Raw genomic sequence first — 19,701 nt, 5'->3', positions numbered from 1 at the left:
CCTAATATCCCAGTGTTGATGAACATCTTTTCATGTGCTTTTTAGTCATTTGTATTTCCTCTTTGGGAAACTATCTATTCATGTATTTTGTACATTTAAAAAATAGGTTATCTTTTTATTGTTGAGTTGTAGGATTTCTTTATATATTCTGGATATCAAACCTTTATCAGATATGTAGTTTTCAAATATTTTCCCCCATTGAGTATGTTACCTTTTTATCTTTTTGCCAAAGTCCTACGAAACACAAGGTATTCAATTTTCAGGAGGTCCCACGTAACTATTTTTTCCTTCATAGCTTGTACTTTGGGTCTAAGGTCTAAGAAACCACTGTCTACCACTAGGTCTTGAAGATGCATCCCAACATTTTATTCTAGGAGTTTTACAGTTTTAGCTCTTATGTTTAGGTCTTTAATCCATTTTGAGATAAGTTTTCTACAGGGTGCGACACAGGGGTCCTTTTTAATACTTTTGAATATGGATATCCAGTTCTTCCAGAACCACTAAAGAAACTTTTTCTTACAGTTGAATGGACTTGGGGACCTTGCCAAAAATCATTAAGTGCAGATTACTGAGGTACAGAATTTAGCTTGTCCTCCAGAGCAGCTAGTAAATAGCCAGAAACTGTACAGAAGAACTCCTGGGGCTACATCAGAGACCAGACACACAGAGTACACCAGTCTGGATCAAGCGGACCAGTTAAGACCCCACACATAACTGTAAGCCCCCAAGCCATGGAGGCTGGTGCCCCTCCCCCACAGGCACTGTAGGCTGGCCCCCAGAGGGCAAAGGAAACAGACTTTACTACCACCAAGGGCTTAGTTCAACCAAGCTCCACTTACAGAATTAATTAACAAATTCTGACTACTGAAAATAGCCTCCCAGCCCAGAGAAACCTGGAGTAAGTGCTAAAGGTACTAGGAGTTTTTGCTCCAGCTAAGAGGGGCACAGCTGATGCGGAAATAAAAAACAGAGGGCTTTTGAGTCAGACAACACAAAACACTGCAAAAGGACTGGATCCCAAGAAAAGGCGGCACATAGAGCCTGAAGATACATAGAGCCACATACCAACTTAAGCAGCTCTTGATTGTCAAACCAGAAGAGCAGGGGTCCTGCTTTGAAAAGGCCTTTTTTTTTTTTTCCTTTTTCTCTCCCTCTTAACAGCTCATCAAATAGAACTAACTGTAACCCTTCTCCAGCTCCAGCAGTGCCCCAGGCAAGGGCAGAATTAAGCCTCTCTGAGAGACTAAGTAACTAGTCAGGTGAAAAGAGTTAATTCCCTAAAGGGTGTATCTTCCCCAAGAGATAGGTGGGGCCTAGCTCAAGTGGAATTCTTCCTTCAAGAAACTCAAGCCCCAGGGACTGAAAAACTGAAGCAATTAAAGCCAGCATACAAACTCACCTCTGTCTAAATCATGCCCAGCAGGAAGAGTCTGAAATTAAAGGCATCACATCACTTTAGGCTAGTGGGAAACCACGGGCAAACAAGTGCCACATGCTGTATAGGAACAGCACAGAGTCCAGAGGCTTCTTAGGAAAGTCTGTCACCTGCTGGGTCTCACACTCAGGGAAAACTAATACTGGCGACTCTTTCCTCCTGTGATGTGGGCCAGTCTGGTGATCATACTACCTGAGGAGACCCTCTAAAAAAAAAAGGCTCCATATAGATAAGGCAAGAGAAAGAAAAACAAGAACTGAAAAATTCTGATCCGTTAAAGAGAACCTATGCTAGAAGTCTAGAAGAAGTTGAACAGATAGAGAACAAAACCATCAGCAAGAAAATACTAGGTAAAAGAGTAAAAATAACCTCAAGAATAAACTAATTAAGGAAATCAGATGCCTAGATGCCAGCAAAAAATATATATATGTGCCACCTTTTCTTGGGGTCCAGTCCTTTTGCAGTATTTTGTGCTGTCCAACTCATTTGATTTCCTTAATTAGTTTATTCTGCAGGTCATAGGAAAATTGAAGATATGGCCCAGCCAAAGGAACAAACCAGCTATTGAAATGAGATACAGGAATTGAAACAACTCATTCAGGATGTTTGAAAAGACATGGAAAATCTCACCAAAGACCAAATCAACGAGATGAGGGAGGATATAAAGACACTGGGCAGGGCGGGCCACGGTGGCTCAGCAGGTAAGAGTGCTTGCCTGCCATGCCCGAGGACCCGGGTTCGATTCCCGGTGCCTACCCATGCTAAAAAAAAAAAAAAAAAACATAAAGACACTGGGCAAACAAAAAGAAGAAATAGAAAGTTTGAAGAAACAAATCAGAGAACTTATGTGTAAGAAAGGCACAACAGAAGAGATAAAAAAAAGCAAAAAACAAAACAACGGAAACCTACAACAATAGATTTGAAGAGACAGAAGAAAGAATTAGTGAACTAGAGGACTGGACATCTGAAATCTGACACATAAAAGAAAATATAGGGAAAAAAATGGGAAAATATGAGCAGGGTCTCAGGGAATTGAATGACAACATGAAAAGCATGAATATACATGTTGTGGGTGTTCCAGAAGAAGAGAAGGGAAAAGGAGGAGAAAAATAGATGGAGGAAATTATCACTGAAAATTTCTCATCTCTTATGAAAGACATAAAATTACACATCCAAGAAGTGCAGTGTACCCCAAACAGAATAGACCCAAGGAGATAAAGTTCAAGACACTTACTAATCAGACTGTTAGATGTGAAAGAGAAAAAAAGAATTCTGAAAGCAGCAAGAGAAAAGCAATCCATCAATTACAAGAGACGCCCAATAAGATAATGTGTGAATTTCTCAGCAGAAACCATGGAGGCAAGAAGGCAGTGGTATTATATATTTCAGACTCTAAAAGAGAAAAACTGCCAACCAAGAATTCTATATCCAGGAAAGGTGTCTTTCAAAAATGAGGGTGAGATTAAAATATTTTCAGATAAATAATCACAGAGAGAATTTGTGACCAAGAAACCAGCTGTATAAGAAATACTAAAGGAGCACTACAGGCAGAAAGGAAAAGACAGGAGAGAGAGGACTGTTGAAGACTGCAGAAATGAACACTATCGGTAAAGACAAAAAGAGAAAATACATATAAAAATGACATATAGAATCCAAAAGACAAAACGATAGAAAAAAGTAGTGTCTTTACAGTAATAACATTAATTGTTAATGCATTAAACTCCCCAATCAAAAGACACAGACTGGCAGAATGGATTAAAAAACAGAACCTATCCATATGTTGTTTACAGGAGACTCATTTTAGACTCAAGGACAATAATAGGTTGAAAGTGAAAGGCTGGGAAAAGATATTTCATGCAAACAACAATAAGAAAAGAGAAGGAGTAGCTATAACAATATCTGACAAATTAGACTTCAAATGTAAAACATTTAAAAAAGACAAAGAAAGACACCATGTATTAAAAAAAAAGGAGCAATTCAACAAGACATAACAATCATAATTCTTATGCACTGAGCCAGAATGCTCCAAAGTACATGAGGCAAACACTGACAACACTGAAGGAAGAAACAGACACCTATTATTAAATCATAATAGCTGCAGATTTCAATCCCCCACTCTCATCAATAGATAGAACATCTAGACAGAGGATCAGTAAAGAAATGGAGAAATTGAATAACTCAATAAATGAACTAGACTTTATCACACATTTATAGAACATTATACCCCACAATGGCAAGATACATATTTTTCTCAAGTGCTCACAGATCATTATCAAGTACAGACCATATGCTGGGTAACAATGCAAGTCTCAATAAATTTAAAAGGACTGAAATCACAGAAAACACTTTCTCAGATAATAATGGAATGAAGTTGGAAATCAATAATAAGTAAAGGGCCAGAAAATTCAGAAATATATGGAGGCTAAACAACACACTCTTAAACAACCAGTGAGTCAAGAAAGAAATTACAAAGAGAAATCAATAAATATCTCAAGGAAAATGAAAATGAAAACACAAATCAAAATTTAGGGAATGCAACAAAGGTAGTACTAAGAGTGAAATTTATTGCCTTAAATGCCTATATCAAAAAAGAAAGATCAAAGATCTAGGAATTAACTGTTCACTTGGAAGAACTAGAGAAAGAACAGCAAACTAACCCCAAAGCAAACAAAAGGAAAGAAATAACAAAGATTAAAGCAAAAATAAATGAAATTGAGAACATGAAAACAACAGAGAAAATCAACAAAATAGATGGACCCTTATCTAGGTTGACAAAAATAAATAAATAAATAAATAATAAGAGAGAGAGAAGACGCAAATAAATAAAATCAGAAATGGAAGAGGAGACATAACCACTGACCCCACAGAAATAAAGGAGGCAATAAGAGGATATTATAAGCAACTACATGCTAATAAACTAGATAACACAGATGAAATGGACAACTTCCTAGAAAGGCATGAACAACCAACATTGACTCAAGAAGAAACAAACAACTTGAACAAACCAATCACAAGTAAAGAGATTGAATCAGTCATCAAGATGCTCCCCAAAAAGAAAACTCCAGGACCAGATGGCTTCACATGTGAATTCTACCAAGCATTTAAGAAAGAATTAGTACCAATCCTGCTCAATCTCTTCAAAAACATTTAAGAGGTAGGAAAGCTACCTAACATTCTATGAAGCCAACATCACCCTAATACCAAAGCCAGACAAAGATATTACAAGAAAAGAAAATTACAGACGAATCTCTTTCATGAATATAGATGCAAATATTCTTCAATATAATACTTGATCAAATCCAGCCACACATTAAAAGAATTATATACCATGAGCAAGTGGGATTTATTCCATGTATGCAAGGCTGGTTCAACACAAGAAAATCAATCAATGTAATACACCATATCAATAAATAAAAGCAGAAAAACCACATGATCATCTCAACTGATGTAGAAAATGCTTTTGACAAAATTCAACATCCTTTCTTGATGAAAACACTCCAAAGGCTAGGAATAGAGGGGAACTTCCTCAATATGATAAAGGGAATATATGAAAAACCCAGAGCCAACATGATCCTCAATGGGGAATGGCTGACAGCTTTCCCTCCAAGATCAGGAATAAGACAAGGATGCCCACTGTCACCCTGTTATTCAACACCGAGCTGGAAGTTTCTAGCCAAAGCAGCTACACAAGAAAAATAAATAAAAGGTATCCAAATCTGAAAGGAAGAAGTAAAACTCTCACTGCGTGCAGATGATATGACACTATATTTTGAAAATCCTGAAAAATCTACAGCAAAGCTACTAGACCTAATAAATGAGTACAGTAAAGTGGGAGGGTACAAGACCAACACACAAACATCAGCAGTGTTTCCATATAATAGTAATGAGCAATCTGAGGAGGAAATCGAGGAAAAAAGTTCCATTTACAATAGCAACCAAAAGAATCAAATACTAGGAATGAATTTAAATAAGGATACAAAAGACCCATACACAGAAAACTATAAGAAATTGCTAAAAGAAATCATGGAAGATCTAAATAAATGGCTGGGCATACCATGTTCATGGATTGGAAGACTAAATATAGTTAAGATGTCAATTCTACCCAACTTTATATATAGATTTAATGTAATACCAATTGAAATCCCAACAACTTATTTTGCAGAAATAGAAAAACCAATAATCCAATTCATTTGGAAGGGAAGAGAGCCCTAAATAGCTAAAAATATCTTGAGAAAGAAAAATGAAGTGGGAGGTTTCAAACTACATGACTTTAAAGCATATTACAAAGCAACAGTGGTCAAACATCATGATACTGGTATAAAGATAGATATACTGACCAATGGAATCAAATAGAGTGTTCAGATATAGACCCTCTCATCTATGTACAATTGATCTTTGATAAGGCAGTCAAGCCAACCTATCTTGGACAGAGCAGACCCTTCAATAAATCGTGTTTGGAGAACTGGATATCCATATGCAAAAGAATGGAAGAGTACACATATCCACATCCTATACAAAAATTAACTCAAAATGGATCAAAGACCTAAACATTAGCGCTAAGACCATAAAACTTTAAGAAGAAAATATAAGGAAATAGCTTATAAAACTTGTAATAGGGGGTTTCCTAGACCTTACACCCAAAGCATGAGCACTGAAGAAAGAATCAGATAAATGGGAACTTCTCAAAATTAAACACTTTCATACATAAAAGATCTTTGTCGAGAAAGTAAAAAAGTAGCCTATGCAATGAGAGATGATATTTGGAAACCACATATCAGATAAGCATTTAGTATCCAGAATATATAAAGAGATTCTCCAACTCAACAACAAAAAGACAAACAACACAATTTAAAAATGGGCAAAAGACATAAACAGATACTTCTCAGAAGAGGAAATACAAATGGCTAAAAGGTATATGAAAAGATGTTCAACTTCACTGGCTATTAGGGAAATGCAAATTAAAACCACAATGAGATATCATCTGATACTTGGCCATTATCAAAAAAAAGAAAAGAAAAAAAGAAAAAAAAAGACAAGTGCTGGACAACATGTGGAGAAATAGGCGCACTTATCCATTGCTGGTGGGAATGTAAAATGGTATAACCGCTGTGGAAGGTAGTTTGGTGGTTCATTAGGAAGCTAAATACAGAATTGCCATATGATCCAGCAATCCCATTACTAGTATATATTCAGAAGACCTGAGGGCAAGGACACAAATGGACATTTGCACACAAATGTTTATAGCAGCATTATTTATGATTGCCATGAAATGGAAACAGCCCAAATGTCCATCAACAGATGAGTAGCTAAACAAGCTGTGATATATACATACAATGGAATATTACACAGCTTTAAGACAGAATAAAGTCATGAAGCACGTAATAACAGGGATGAACCTTGAGGACATTATGCTGAGTGAAATTAGCCAGAAACAAAAGGACAAATGTTGTATGGTCTCACTAATATGAACTAACATTAATGAGAGAACTTGGAAAACTGAAGTTCAGAACACAGATTATCAGGAGACAGAAATAGGGTTCTAATCGGACAATTGGTGCAGAAGGAATGTAGACTGTGCAACAGGACTGACTGTAAAAATTAATAAATGGATAGCACAATACTTCCTGATTGTAACACAATAATATAAGTACTGAATCAAGCTGAATGTGAGTATGATAGAGGGAGAAGGGCTGGGGGCATGTATGAAACCAGAAGGAAAGAATGCCTAGAGTGTACAATGATGGTGATTAAATGTACAAATTAAAAAACGTTTTTGCATAAGGGAGAACAAACGAATGTCAATATTGCAGGGTGTTGAAAATGGATGGTATATGGGAAAAGGCACAATCAATGCAAGGTAGGGTCTATAGTCAACAGTAATATTGTAATATGCTTCCAATGAATGTTACAAAGGCATTATGCCAAAGCTAAATGTCAACAGGTAGGGGCATGGGGAAGGGGTGTGGATTCTTTGTGGAAGAAAAGGAAATGTCTTCAGATAGATTATGGCGGCAAAGGCATGTCTGTACATTTAGGTTGGATTATATGATGTGTGAATAAAACTGTTTAAAAATGAACAAAGGGGCTGCAAGGGTAGTTCAGTGGTAGAATTCCTGTCTGCCATGTGGGAGAGTCAGTTCGATTCCTGTCCCATGTGCTTCCCTAACAAACAAACAAGGAAACAAACGAAAAACCGAATAACCAAAAATTCAGCAAATGGTGCTGCAATAAGTGTTCTAGTTTGCTAGCTGCTGGAATGCAACACACCAGAGACGGACTGGCTTTTAATAAAAGGGGATTTATTTTGTTGGTTCTTCAGAGGAAAGGCAGCTAACTTCCCACTGAGGTTCCTTCTTACGTGGAAGGCACAGGATAGTCTCTGTTGGTCTTCTCTCCAGGCCCCTGGGTTCCAACAACTTTCCCCAGGGTGACTTCTTTCTGCATCTCCAAAGGCCTAGGCTGAGCTGCGAGTGCTGAGATGAGGAATGCCAAGCTGCTTAGCTGTGCTACGTTGCAATCTCTCATTTAAGCACCAGCCAATGAAGTCAAATGTCACTCATTGCAGCAGACACACCTCCTAGCCGACTGCAGATGTAATTAGCAACAGATGAGATTCACGTACCATTGGCTTATGTCCGTAGCAACAAGATTAGGTATGCTCACCTGACCAAGTTGACAACTGAATCTAACTAACACAACAAGGTATACTCACAAGGAAAAAAATGAGATGTGACCCCTGCCATACAGCATACAAAAAAAAAAATGAACAGAGAGAAATAAGCGCTAGAGCAAATGCAGAGAAAGAGATGATTCACTGTCAGTAGGGAAAATAAGACGTCCAGCCCCTTGGAGGGCAGGGTAGTGGTTCCACTGCAGTCTAGGGGTGGGGTGACCATATGTTCTAGTTTGCTAGCTGCTGGAATGCAATGTACCAGAAATAGAATGGCTTCAAAAAAGGGGAATTTAATCAGTTGCTAGTTTACAGTTCCAAGGCCGAGAAAATGTCCCAATTAAAACAAGTCTATAGAAATGTCCAATCTAAGGCATCCAGGAAAAGATACCTTGGTTCAAGAAGGCTGATGAAGTTCAAGTGAGAGGGCACATGGCGAACACAGAGTTTCTCTCTCATCTGGAAAGGCACATGGTGAACATAGTCAGGGTTCCTCTCTCATCTGGAAGGGCACATAGCGAACACAGCATCATCCACTAGCTTCTTCTCCTGGCTTCCTGTTTCATGAAGCTCCCTGGGAGACATTTTCTCTCTTCATCTCCAAAGGTCACTGGCTGGTGGACTCTGCTTCTTGTGGCTATGTCATTCTGCTCTGCTTTCTCTGAATCTCCCATTCTCCAAAACGTTTCCTCTTTTATAGGACTCCAATAAACCAATCAACACCCACCTAAATGGGTGGAGACATATCATCACCTAATCCAGCTTTAACAACCACTCTTGACTAAATCACATCATCCAGGGAGATGACCTGATCACAGTTTCAAACATACAGTATTGAACAGGGATTATTCTACCTTTATGAAATGGGATTTTGATTAAAACATGGCTTTTCTAGGGGGCATACTTCCTTTCAAACCAGCACACCATATGATCCTGAAACCCTACTGCTTAGTATATAACTGGAGGAACTGAGGGCCGGGGCATGAATATACATTTGCACACTGGTGTCTACAGTGGCAGTGTTCCAGTGTTCACAATCCACAATGGATGAAGGCGGCCTAAGGGTACAATGAGGTGAGGAATGGAAGGGGGAACTATGTTGTATATATACAATGGACCACAGACCAGCCACAAGAAGGAACAAAGTTTGAGACATGCAACTAAGTGAATGGACCTTAAGGACTGTATGTTGAATGTAATGTCAGAAACAAAAAGACAAATATTATCATGCCTCGCTCATATGAAGTATAATACAAAAACTCGGTGAACTAAAGTCAAGAGCATGGGTTATCAGGTTGGGGACAATTGTGAAGGGTCCTAGATTGTAAGCTCTTATAGCAGTCACATACATTCATGAATTGTAACTGCTATTTCTAAATTCTGCGATACTGAGCTGTTTGTTTTTAACCTGATTGTTCCCAGAAATTTCAGGTATTTGTGTGACACGTGAAACTCAGAGTTAGATCTCTGAAGCTATGAAAGTCAGCAGTACCACAAAGGAACTGTTTAAAAAGTTGCAAAAGGGTTCTTCGAGTAAAGATATGAATGAAGCTGATCTGGATAGGACTAAGGTAAATCAGAACAGAGGGTAAAGGATGATAATGCCCATATTTTAAAACTTCTATGTGAGAACAAAGGGAGAGATGTTTACTTGGTGCAAATTTATATTTTGGGTATTGCATTTCCTAATTTCACTTGTATGATCAGTTTAGTTGAACACCTTAAGTACATGGGATCTTGAATAGGGCATGAGACTTTGTTAGTTTGTCCAGGTTAGTATGAAGCCCCAATATATCCCAGAGTAATATGGGCAATGAATAAAGACGTATTTGCAAGGTCCCCTTTGGGCACTGGGGAAAAAGGAGGAAGCATTCATTTGGAGAATTTCTGATATTCTCCAAGAGGTGGAGACAGCCAAATCAATGGGCCAAGCCCTCAATCTTGGGCTTTGCCCCTATGAAACTTATTTCTGCAAAGGGTAGGCTAAGCCTATTTAAAATTGAGCCTAGGAGTCACCTGCAGAGATCTTCTTCTGTTGCTCAGATGTGACCTCTCTCTCTGAGCCAATGTGGCAGGTAAGCTCACTGTCCTATCCCCCCTACATGGGACATGTCTCTCAGGGGTATAAATCTCCCTGGTAACATGGGACAGAAATCCTGGGATGAGCTAGGACCCAGCATCAAGGGATTAAGAAAACCTTCTTGACCAAAAGTGGGGAGAGAGAAATGAGACAAAATAAAGTGTCAGTGGCTAAGACATTCCAAACAGTTGAGAAGTTATTCTGGAGGTTATTCTTATGCATTATACAACTATCCCTTTTGGGTTTATGGTGTATTAGAGTGGCTAGAGAGAAGTACCTGAAACTGCAGAGCTGTGTTCAGTTGCCTTGTTTCTTAAAGATGATTGTATAATGAAATAGCTTTAATAATGTGACTGTGTGATTGTGGAAACATTGTGTCCGACGATTCTTTTCACTAGGGTGGACAGATGAGCAAAAAGTATGGATAAAAAAATAAACAAATAATAGGGGTCCAAAGGTTAAAATAAATTGGGTAGATGGAAATACCGGTGGTCAATGAGAGGGAGGCGTAAGGAGTATGGCATGTACGAATCTTTTCTTTTTTATTTCTTTTTCTGGAGTGATGCAAATGTTCTAAAAAACAATCATGGTGATGAATGCACAACTATGTGATGATATTGTAAGCCACTGACTGTATACCATGTATGGAATGTCTGCATGTCAAGAATGTTTGTATTTTAAGATTTATTGATAAAAATATTTTTAAAAAATCAATTGATCATAGATCTGAGAGTGTATGTCTGAACTCTCAATTCAATTCCATCGATCCATGTCTATCTTTATGCCAGTACCATGCTGTTTTGACCACTGTAGCTTTTTAATTTGCTTTAAAGTCAGGAAGCATGAGTCCTCTAATTTCATTCTTCTTTGGCAAGATGTTTTTGACCATTTGAGGCCCTTTACCTTTTGAAATAAATTTTATAATAGGCTTTTCCATTTCTGCAAAGTAGGCTTTTGGAATTTTAATTGGGATTGGATTGAATCTGTAGATCAATTTGGGTAGAATTGTCATTTATCCTTCCTATCCATGAATATGGAATGTCCTCCCATTTATTGTTTTGAAGTTTTTTGAACAGATGTCCTTTATGTCCTCTGCCAAGTTTATTCTTAGATACTTGATCGTTTAGTTGCTACTATAAAAGGATTTTTTTCTTGATTTTCCTCCTTAGGTCACTGCTAGTGTATAGAAACACTACTGATTTCAACATATTGATCTGCCACTTTGTACAAGTCCTTTACTAGCTCTAGTAGCTTCATCATAGGTTTTTTGGGACTTTCTAAATAAAGGATCACATTGTCTACAAATGGTGAAAGTTTTAATTCTTCCTTTCTGATGTAGATGCTTTTTATTTATTTTTTCTTGCCTAATTGCTCTACTAGAGCTTGCAGCTATTATTGTAGCTACAAGCTATATTATAGCTACAATTATAACTTGTAACTATTATTCAGCTATAAGGTGGGAAGAAATCCTGATGCATGCAACAACATGGATGAACCCAGAGGACATTAAGTTGAGTGAAATGAACCAGACACAAAAGGACAAATATGGTATGATATCACTAATATTAACTAAATAAAATGAGCAAACTATGGAGTTAATATTTAAAATACAGGTTACCAGAAGATAGAATGAGGACAGATAATGGGGAACTGATGCTTAATCTGTGCAATATTTTTAAATAAGAGTGATATAAATGTTTGGAAATGGACAGAGGTAATGGTAGCACATTATCACGTGTGTAAACAACAGCACTGAATTGTGTGTGTGATAAAGCTGTTGAAAGGTGGAGTTTAGAGTATGTCTCTAGAAGGAAAGCTAAAGGATAAAACAAAGGACTTGTATAACATAGTGAACCCTGTTGTGAATGATGAAGTTGGTTGATAGCCGTAATGGTCTGAAGCCTGTACAAGCCCTTGGAAAGGGTGGGGTAGCTACTCTGTCAAGCCCTGAGGACAAGCTATCCTTCTATAGCTGACTGTCAGACACTGAAATCTAATGGAGTAAGAACTCCGAAGTTTTCAGAATTGTTTGGGACTCTTGTCCCCATTTTTCCTTCCAATTTCTCCCTATGCAATGGGAATATTTATTCTATGACTATCCCTCCTTTGTATATTGGAAGTGAATAACATGTTTCATTTATTTTTCTCCAATATAGATGCCTTCCATCTTACCTAAAAAGGTGTATTTTGTGTATACTTTTTAAAAAGGCATATTTTAAAAGTATGTTTAACAAATGAATTTTACTATATCTAAAAATTTTCTCAATAAACCTATCTAAATTTTTTTAATTAAAAAAAAAAAAGAAAGAATTCAAGGAGATCCTGTGTATTCTTTACCCAGTTACCCACAATCGGTAACATCCTATAAAACTACAGTACAATAAATAGCACAACCAAGACAGTGCCATTGTCATAGTTTTTTTAAAAAAATGCAGTAAAGCAAAGCTTGGAAAACTCTATTGTCTGCATAGTGCGGGCAAGCCTAAAGGCCCTTTCTCCTCTCCAGTCACTAATTCTACATGGCATGGTAAGGTAAGTATAATTCATTTGCCTCTTCTTTCTATGTGCCCTTCCTTTACTGAGAAAGATTATATCTCTTTTTGTGACAGGGAATCTGCAACTACTGAGTAATGGAACTTAAACATGTGGAAATAATTTATTTTGTAAAGAAAGCAGAAACCTAAATACCTGTGATAAGAGGGATGCCTGTATATCAGTGGTCAATAGTGGCAGCTCAATACCACTGTGCCAGTTTGAAACTAATGTACCTAAGAAAAGCTATGTTTTAATCCTGACCCAATCTTGCAGGGGCAGCTGTTTCTTTTAATCCTGATTCAATACAGTAAGGTGGAAACTTTTGATTAGATTATATCCACAAGAGATTTGCCATACCCAATTATGGGTATGACCTTTTGATTAGATGGAGATGTGATTCCACCCACTTGAGATGGGTCTTGATTAGTTTATTAGATTCCTTTAAAAGGGGAAACATTTTGGAGAAAGCTCAGAGCAGATGCAAATGCTTGGAAAACAGGTGCGTCAGAGCTGACAGAGATGCAGATGTTTGGAGATGCTTGGAGAGCCGACAGCGAGGGCAGATGCTTAGGTAGCAGAGCCCAGAAGATGATGCTGACAGAGATGCAGATGTTTGGAGATGCTTGGAGAGCCGACAGCGAGGGCAGATGCTTAGGTACAGGCAGAGCCCAGAAGATGATGCCATATGCCTTCCCATGAGATGCAAAACAAGCCAGAACCTATAGCTGTGTCCAGGAGAAACTAAGTGAAGATCCACAGATATTTAGAGAGGACCCCCCCCGGCATCAGAAACTAGAAGCAATGAAACCAGGAACAAGGACCAGCAGATGTCAGCCACGTGCCTTCCCAGCTGACAGAGGTGTTTTGGATGGCATCAGCCTTTCTTGAGTGAAGGTAACTTCTTGTCAGTGTCTTAATGTGGACATTTTCACAGCCTTAGAACTGGAAACTTGTAACATAATAAATTCCCTTTATAAAAACAGTTCCATTTCTGATATATTGCATTCCAGCAGATTTAGCAAACTAATACAACCACCCTGAGGGGCTATTTTGAAATTTGTGGGGAATTTTAGGTTGTTACAATAATGAGCAAGGAGCCAGGGATATTACTCAACATGATACTCAAATAGCATAATTCTGCATAATAAATAAGTCATCCAATACAACTACGAATGTTGCACTGGACATTTATAAGGAGAGAATAAACCTATTTATAATTTCCTGAGTCTACCTAATTCCACTTTTCATATAACCATTAAGTATTTCCATAGTTTAAAAATATACTGGATTTTCCAGGACTATAGCTATAGTACTAAACAAGAGAATATTGTTGTACTTGGTTCTGTCAAACTTTTACCAAGGGTTGGTCACTATTTTGGAAAACCCATTCCCGTAACGCCACATTTTTTATGGTATTTCATTGCCAAAACAACAGACTCATGTAGCTGTCACATTTACAATGTGACACAGTTACAATTATTCTACCTATATACAAATGTACTTATCTACGGATTTCATTTCAGTATGATGAAGTAAATGTTAAAAAATAATTATAAAAAGGGGGCAGTGAATTTGATAGAATTGAGTACCAATGTTTTAATGGAGCTAGCCCCTTTTCTGGAAAATTAATTTACTGAATTATAAACTATTACATGTATATATGCTTTTACGTTCATTTTCATACATTTGTTCTTGTAACCAGACACACAGCTTTTTTTTTTTTTTAAAGAGAGAGGGAGGAAGGGAAGGAAAGACAGAGAGAAGGAAGGAAGGATGGAAGGAAGGGAAACATCTTTAAACATTTTCTTGTTTTATTATATTGTTTGTTTGTTTTTTACATGGGCTGGGGCCGGGAATCGAACCGAGGTCCTCCGGCATGGCAGGCAAGCACTCTTGCCCGCTGAGCCACCGCAGCCCGCCCCGACACACAGCTTTTTGAGAGAAAGTACATGATCCTTAGCTCCTTACACAGGGGAGGTACCCAATAAATTGCTGTTGCATTAAAGAAATGGTTGTCAGATTAAAATACAGACTAGGCTTAACAGAAGTATAAGAATAACATCTCGTTGGGTTAATTTCTTTTTTCCATTAATTAATAAAAAAAAAAAAGAAGAATAACATCTCTCCCAAAGTGAGTGATACTGGGAAAACCTATACAGAATTAGGTATATTAGAACTGAGTCTAAAAGGGTGAATAGAAATTTGACCAACTGTGGTGGTTTGAAGCTGTATGTACCCCCAGAAACACATGTTCTTAAATCTAATCCATTCCTGTGGGTGTAAACTCATTGTAAGTAGGATCTTTTGATGAGGCTAATTCAGTTAAGGTGTAATGCACCTCAGTTAGGATGGGTCTTAATCCTGCTACTGGAGTCCTTTATAAATAGAATGAATTCAGACAGGAGAAAGAAAAACCATGAAAGCAAAAAGATGAAATCAGCAAAACACAGAACAAAAAGGAGAGACCAGGAGAGGCCTCCACATGCCTTGTCATGTGACAAAGGAGCCAAGTATTGCTGGCAGCCATAATCTTGGGAAGAAAGCATCACCTTCTGATGTTGCCTCAATTTGGGCTTTTTCCAAGCCTCAAACCATGAGTGAATAAATTCCCACTGTTTAAGCTGAACCATTTCATGCTGTTTGGTTTGAGCAGCCTAGGAAACTAAAATACCACTTGAGAAAAGAAAGAAGGGCATCCCAGAGTTTGGCATAACTTAGATGAAAAAAATGATGACATAAAAAACAGTAGGGGATATATGGAAGATGGGCTAGTGGAGTAAATTTTGGCTTGCAAATATTTTATTCGTTCTTCAAAGTTAATGGTTACATGGTGAATTCTTTAGGGCCAGGATATTTCTACTCTCAAAGTAGTTTTCTATGGATTTATTCTCTTTCTTTAAGAAAGAACTTTCAATAGTATTTATTTTACTAGATTCAAAGTAAAAGCATCAATATCACTTAAAAAAGAACCATAAAAAACCACCTTTAAGAAGGTGTTTCTTTGGAAAGTTATTAATGGTAAGTGGGGTGTATCACCTTTAGTTAATTTACTCTGCTTACACATACATAAGAGACACAGAAGTTCATCTGTCTGAAATATGGTTAGTTCTCCACTGAAAACTATTATTATGACAATTCCATAAGAAAAAAATATGTGAAAAAATCCTGTTAGACTTAGGTAGAGGACGTTAAACATCCAGTTTATATAACACTGCTGTCAACAAGAGAACTCAACTTGGAAGTTTGTTTAATAAAAGAGATCTTCCTCTGTAAGACGCAAAAGACCAAATCTGCCCAATGTTAAAAATTAAATCCCAGTTGTTTAATTATTGTCATACTCTAACCTTTTTTTTCCTCCAGAAACTCTTATTTTCTCTAGAACAATAAAACACTTTTAGAGTTCCTCTAGGTATTCTGAAGGCAATTTATATGCACACTTCACTCAAGAGAAAATCCCCAGGGTGGGCAACAGTGGCTCAGTGGCAGAGTTCTCGCCTGCTGTGCCAGAGACCCAGGTTCGATTCCTGGAGCTTGCCCATGTCAAAAAAAAAAAAAAAGAGAGAGAGAAGAGAAAATCCCTGAAGGTATGATTTAGCCCATGATTTCAATAATTTTTAAATCCATTTTCCATTTTTCACTAGATTATTTAGCAAGAAATGACCATAAATTTGTGAATATTTCTTTTCCTTCCAAATTTTGCAAATTTTTCTTTTCTTTGCAAACTGCCAAAAGCAATAGGGTATGAAAAGCAATATTTTTCATTGTGTGCTACAATCATTATACAATAAAGATTAAAATTACCAGGTGGCAAAAACTAAGTTTAGGGGAGTTTATTCTAAAATACTGTCAATCGAAAAACACCAATTACAGCTTACAGATTTTTAGAGCAAATGTCTATAATTTTTATTTATTTAAAACAATGACTAATTAAACATCATTAAAACGGTACTTTGTTTTCACTTTTTTATTACAGCTTTATATTCAAGGCCAGGACTAGCTGATACCAAATACCTATTTGTAAACCTCTGACATGAAGAATTTTATTGGGAGGGGAAATAAAACAGACTGTTTGCTGTGCATTTTTTTTTTTGAGGGGGTGGGGAGGATGGGGGAGTGCATGGTCTGGGAATCGACACCGGGTCTCCTGCATGGAAGGCAAGTATTCTACACTGAACCACCTGTTGTTTTAAACAGTATGAAAAGTGTTACATTAATCAGCATGATAGAATTGTCTACTTGATCTCAAAGACAGCTGTAAAAGCAGTTCCTCCTTCAGAGCAGAAACCGGAATGTGTTAAATAATCTAGCAAATAATAATTTCATGGGTTTGACACAGTTATCCAGAAATGGGAGTGGGTGGGGGGGTGGGGGGCACAGAAGAAGTAGAAACATTCCAGGTATATGAGAACCATTGTTCTCCCATTTCCCTTGTCAGATAGAAAACTTACATAACTAATCACTGGTGCTAATAATTAAGTGCTCGTAAATATACCAGATGCTTCACATTTATCTCAATTAACCTTCCACACAAACCCCGTATGCACAAATGAAAAGAAGTTTTAAGTTAATTTTGCACAAGATCGTCTACCTAGTTAAGCTTGGGTTCAAATACAGGTAGTTTTTCAAAGCTTAAAACACTTTCTGACCACTCAATTCATTCTGATATAATCATATACTATCTCAAATCACTGTATATTTTGCCCAAGAGCTGTCTATAAATTCTTTAAAAAACAGGACTATAAATCCTAGCCCAGTTCACAGTCTTTGCTCCATACACAATTGCTTAACTACATCATTTACCATTTGGGGAGAACATCTATTATTTTTAACACTGAGTTCTTATCAGCAAAGGTAAATTAGTCTTTAGGGGTCAGATTACTGAAAATAAAAGTTGTGTCAGTGGAACAGGGAGGGAATTTTTCTCCCTTCAAAATGGAGGATTTTCAGTTCAACACAAACATTTCTTAAATAATAGAGTTTTATATTTTATTCATATTACTCATTACTCAGAAATAACGCTGTGGAGAACCAGATAACGTTGTTCAAAGGCTGAGTTCGTTTGTTCTGGACAGGTGGCCAGTCTGCCACTCTGTATCAGCAGCCCAAACCCATCCACAATAGCCCTAAAGACGATTATGCAAATGACAGCCAACCCAGCCATTTTCCCAGGAATAGGAGAAGGGCTCCTAGAAGAAGTTATAATTGTTCCTAATCACAAGGAAAAACAAGTAAGAGTTTTATTGTGGAGGCTGAGTGTTTTCAATAAAGGCACTTCATATATGTGAGATATGCAAACATGTACACCTGTGCACACCCACACATATACACGTATATATCATACACAGTTTATTCCACCTTCTTCCTTAAGCTCTCCTTCCTGAGCAGCTCTGCCTTCTTAACAAGACTCATTTGTTATGCCAGGAAATGCTATAAAATCCTTTTGTCCTAAATTTATTTAAAAGGGATTTTCTTCAAATGCTTAGAAAAACAGATTATTATATTTTTCATAAATGTCAAATTATTTTAAAATAAGATATTATCAATTTTAATGTTTAATTAAATATGGATGCACTGTTCAGAAATGGATAGCATAATACTATCTGATGGTAGCACAATATACTAAGTACAGTAAGCAAAGCTGAGTGTGAATATGGTTGAGGTAGGAGGGGTGGAGAATGGTACGACACCAGTAGGAAAGATAGGATAATGACTGGGATTATATAACTTAGCAAAGCCTAGAGTGGGCAATGATGGTGATTAAATGTCCAAATATAAGAATGTTCCTACATCAGGGAAAATAAATGAATGTCAACATTGCAAGGTGTTGAAAATGCGGCGGTATATGGAAAAAATAACAATCATTGCAAACTACGGTCTATAGTTAACAGAAACATTATAATATGCTTCCATTGAATGTAACAAAGGCAATATGCCATAAAGCGAAAATGTCAATAAGCAAGGGTTGGGGTGGGGACAGGGTGGATTATGGGAGAGCGGAATACGGTTAGGTGTATACTTGGAGGAACTCAGAGTGGGACACAAATGGACAGTTGCACACTGGTGTTTATGGCCGCAGTGTTCCTGATTTGCAATGGATGGAAGGTGACCTAAGGGTACACTGAGGAATGGAAGGGGGAACTGTGGTGTATACATCAATGTAAATTTGAGCAGCTGCAAGAAGGAATGAAGTTGCGAGGCATGCAACTAGATGAATGAACACTGAGGATAGTATGTTGAGTGAAATAAGCTAGAAATGAAAAGACAAATATTGTAATGCCTTACTATATGGACTCACTATAGAATGTGCTAACTCTGAGAACTGAATTTGAGAGCACTGGCTATCAGGTGAAGGCCTATTGTAAAGGTTCCTAGATTGTAAACTCTTACAGCAGTCACATCTATTTCAGAGTGGTAACATTATTTCTAAATTCTGACATGTTGAACTCTTTGTGTATAACCTGGTTGTTCCCTGGAACTTTGGGTATCTGGGTGATACCTGAGATGCAGAGATAGAGTTCCTCAGCTATGAAAGTATGGTTAGATGGTGTTATTCTAGAATGCTTTCTTTCCAGATAATGGATTAAGAAGCTAATAAAAAATGATGCCGGGGGATGCACAGTTGTTTCAATGATAGAATGCTTGCCTTCCATGTGGGAGACCCAGGTTCGATTCCTGGACCAGGCACCCCAAAAAAAAAAAATGGTGCCAGGTACCATAACAGTAACAGAACTTACTGTTTTCTGGGACTTTTATTCTTTATTTCTTGGCTTTTTTTTTAATGGAGTGTTCTGGATATCTCTATAATTTTGTTCAGATGACTGCAGAACCTGGAAAAACTGTTGCTGCTACTCATGGATAACATACTGCTAATGGCCTTTTTATATAAATACACACACACACACACACACACATAAAATTTGAATTTTTGGAAACTTTAGCTGTGCTGGGGAAAAAGTATCCCCAGTTGTACCATATGAGTTG

At 37.4% G+C, this 19,701-nt stretch overlaps 1 protein-coding gene and 1 pseudogene across 4 annotated transcripts in view; both read right to left on the bottom strand.

Annotated features, from left to right (window-relative positions):
- Positions 1-19,701, bottom strand: part of FCHSD2 (FCH and double SH3 domains 2) — a 456,625-nt gene that overhangs the window by 266,533 nt on the left and 170,391 nt on the right. The gene's annotated exons all lie outside the window — the stretch shown is intronic.
- Positions 1-19,701, bottom strand: part of LOC143643909 (uncharacterized) — a 53,922-nt pseudogene that overhangs the window by 18,818 nt on the left and 15,403 nt on the right.

Source organism: Tamandua tetradactyla, chromosome 8 (genome assembly GCF_023851605.1).
Source record: "Tamandua tetradactyla isolate mTamTet1 chromosome 8, mTamTet1.pri, whole genome shotgun sequence".
In the NCBI taxonomy this organism is placed as follows: Eukaryota; Metazoa; Chordata; class Mammalia; order Pilosa; family Myrmecophagidae; genus Tamandua; species Tamandua tetradactyla.
The sequence above is the reverse complement of the archived record's forward strand: the minus strand, read 5'-3'. Positions and strand labels throughout refer to the sequence as shown.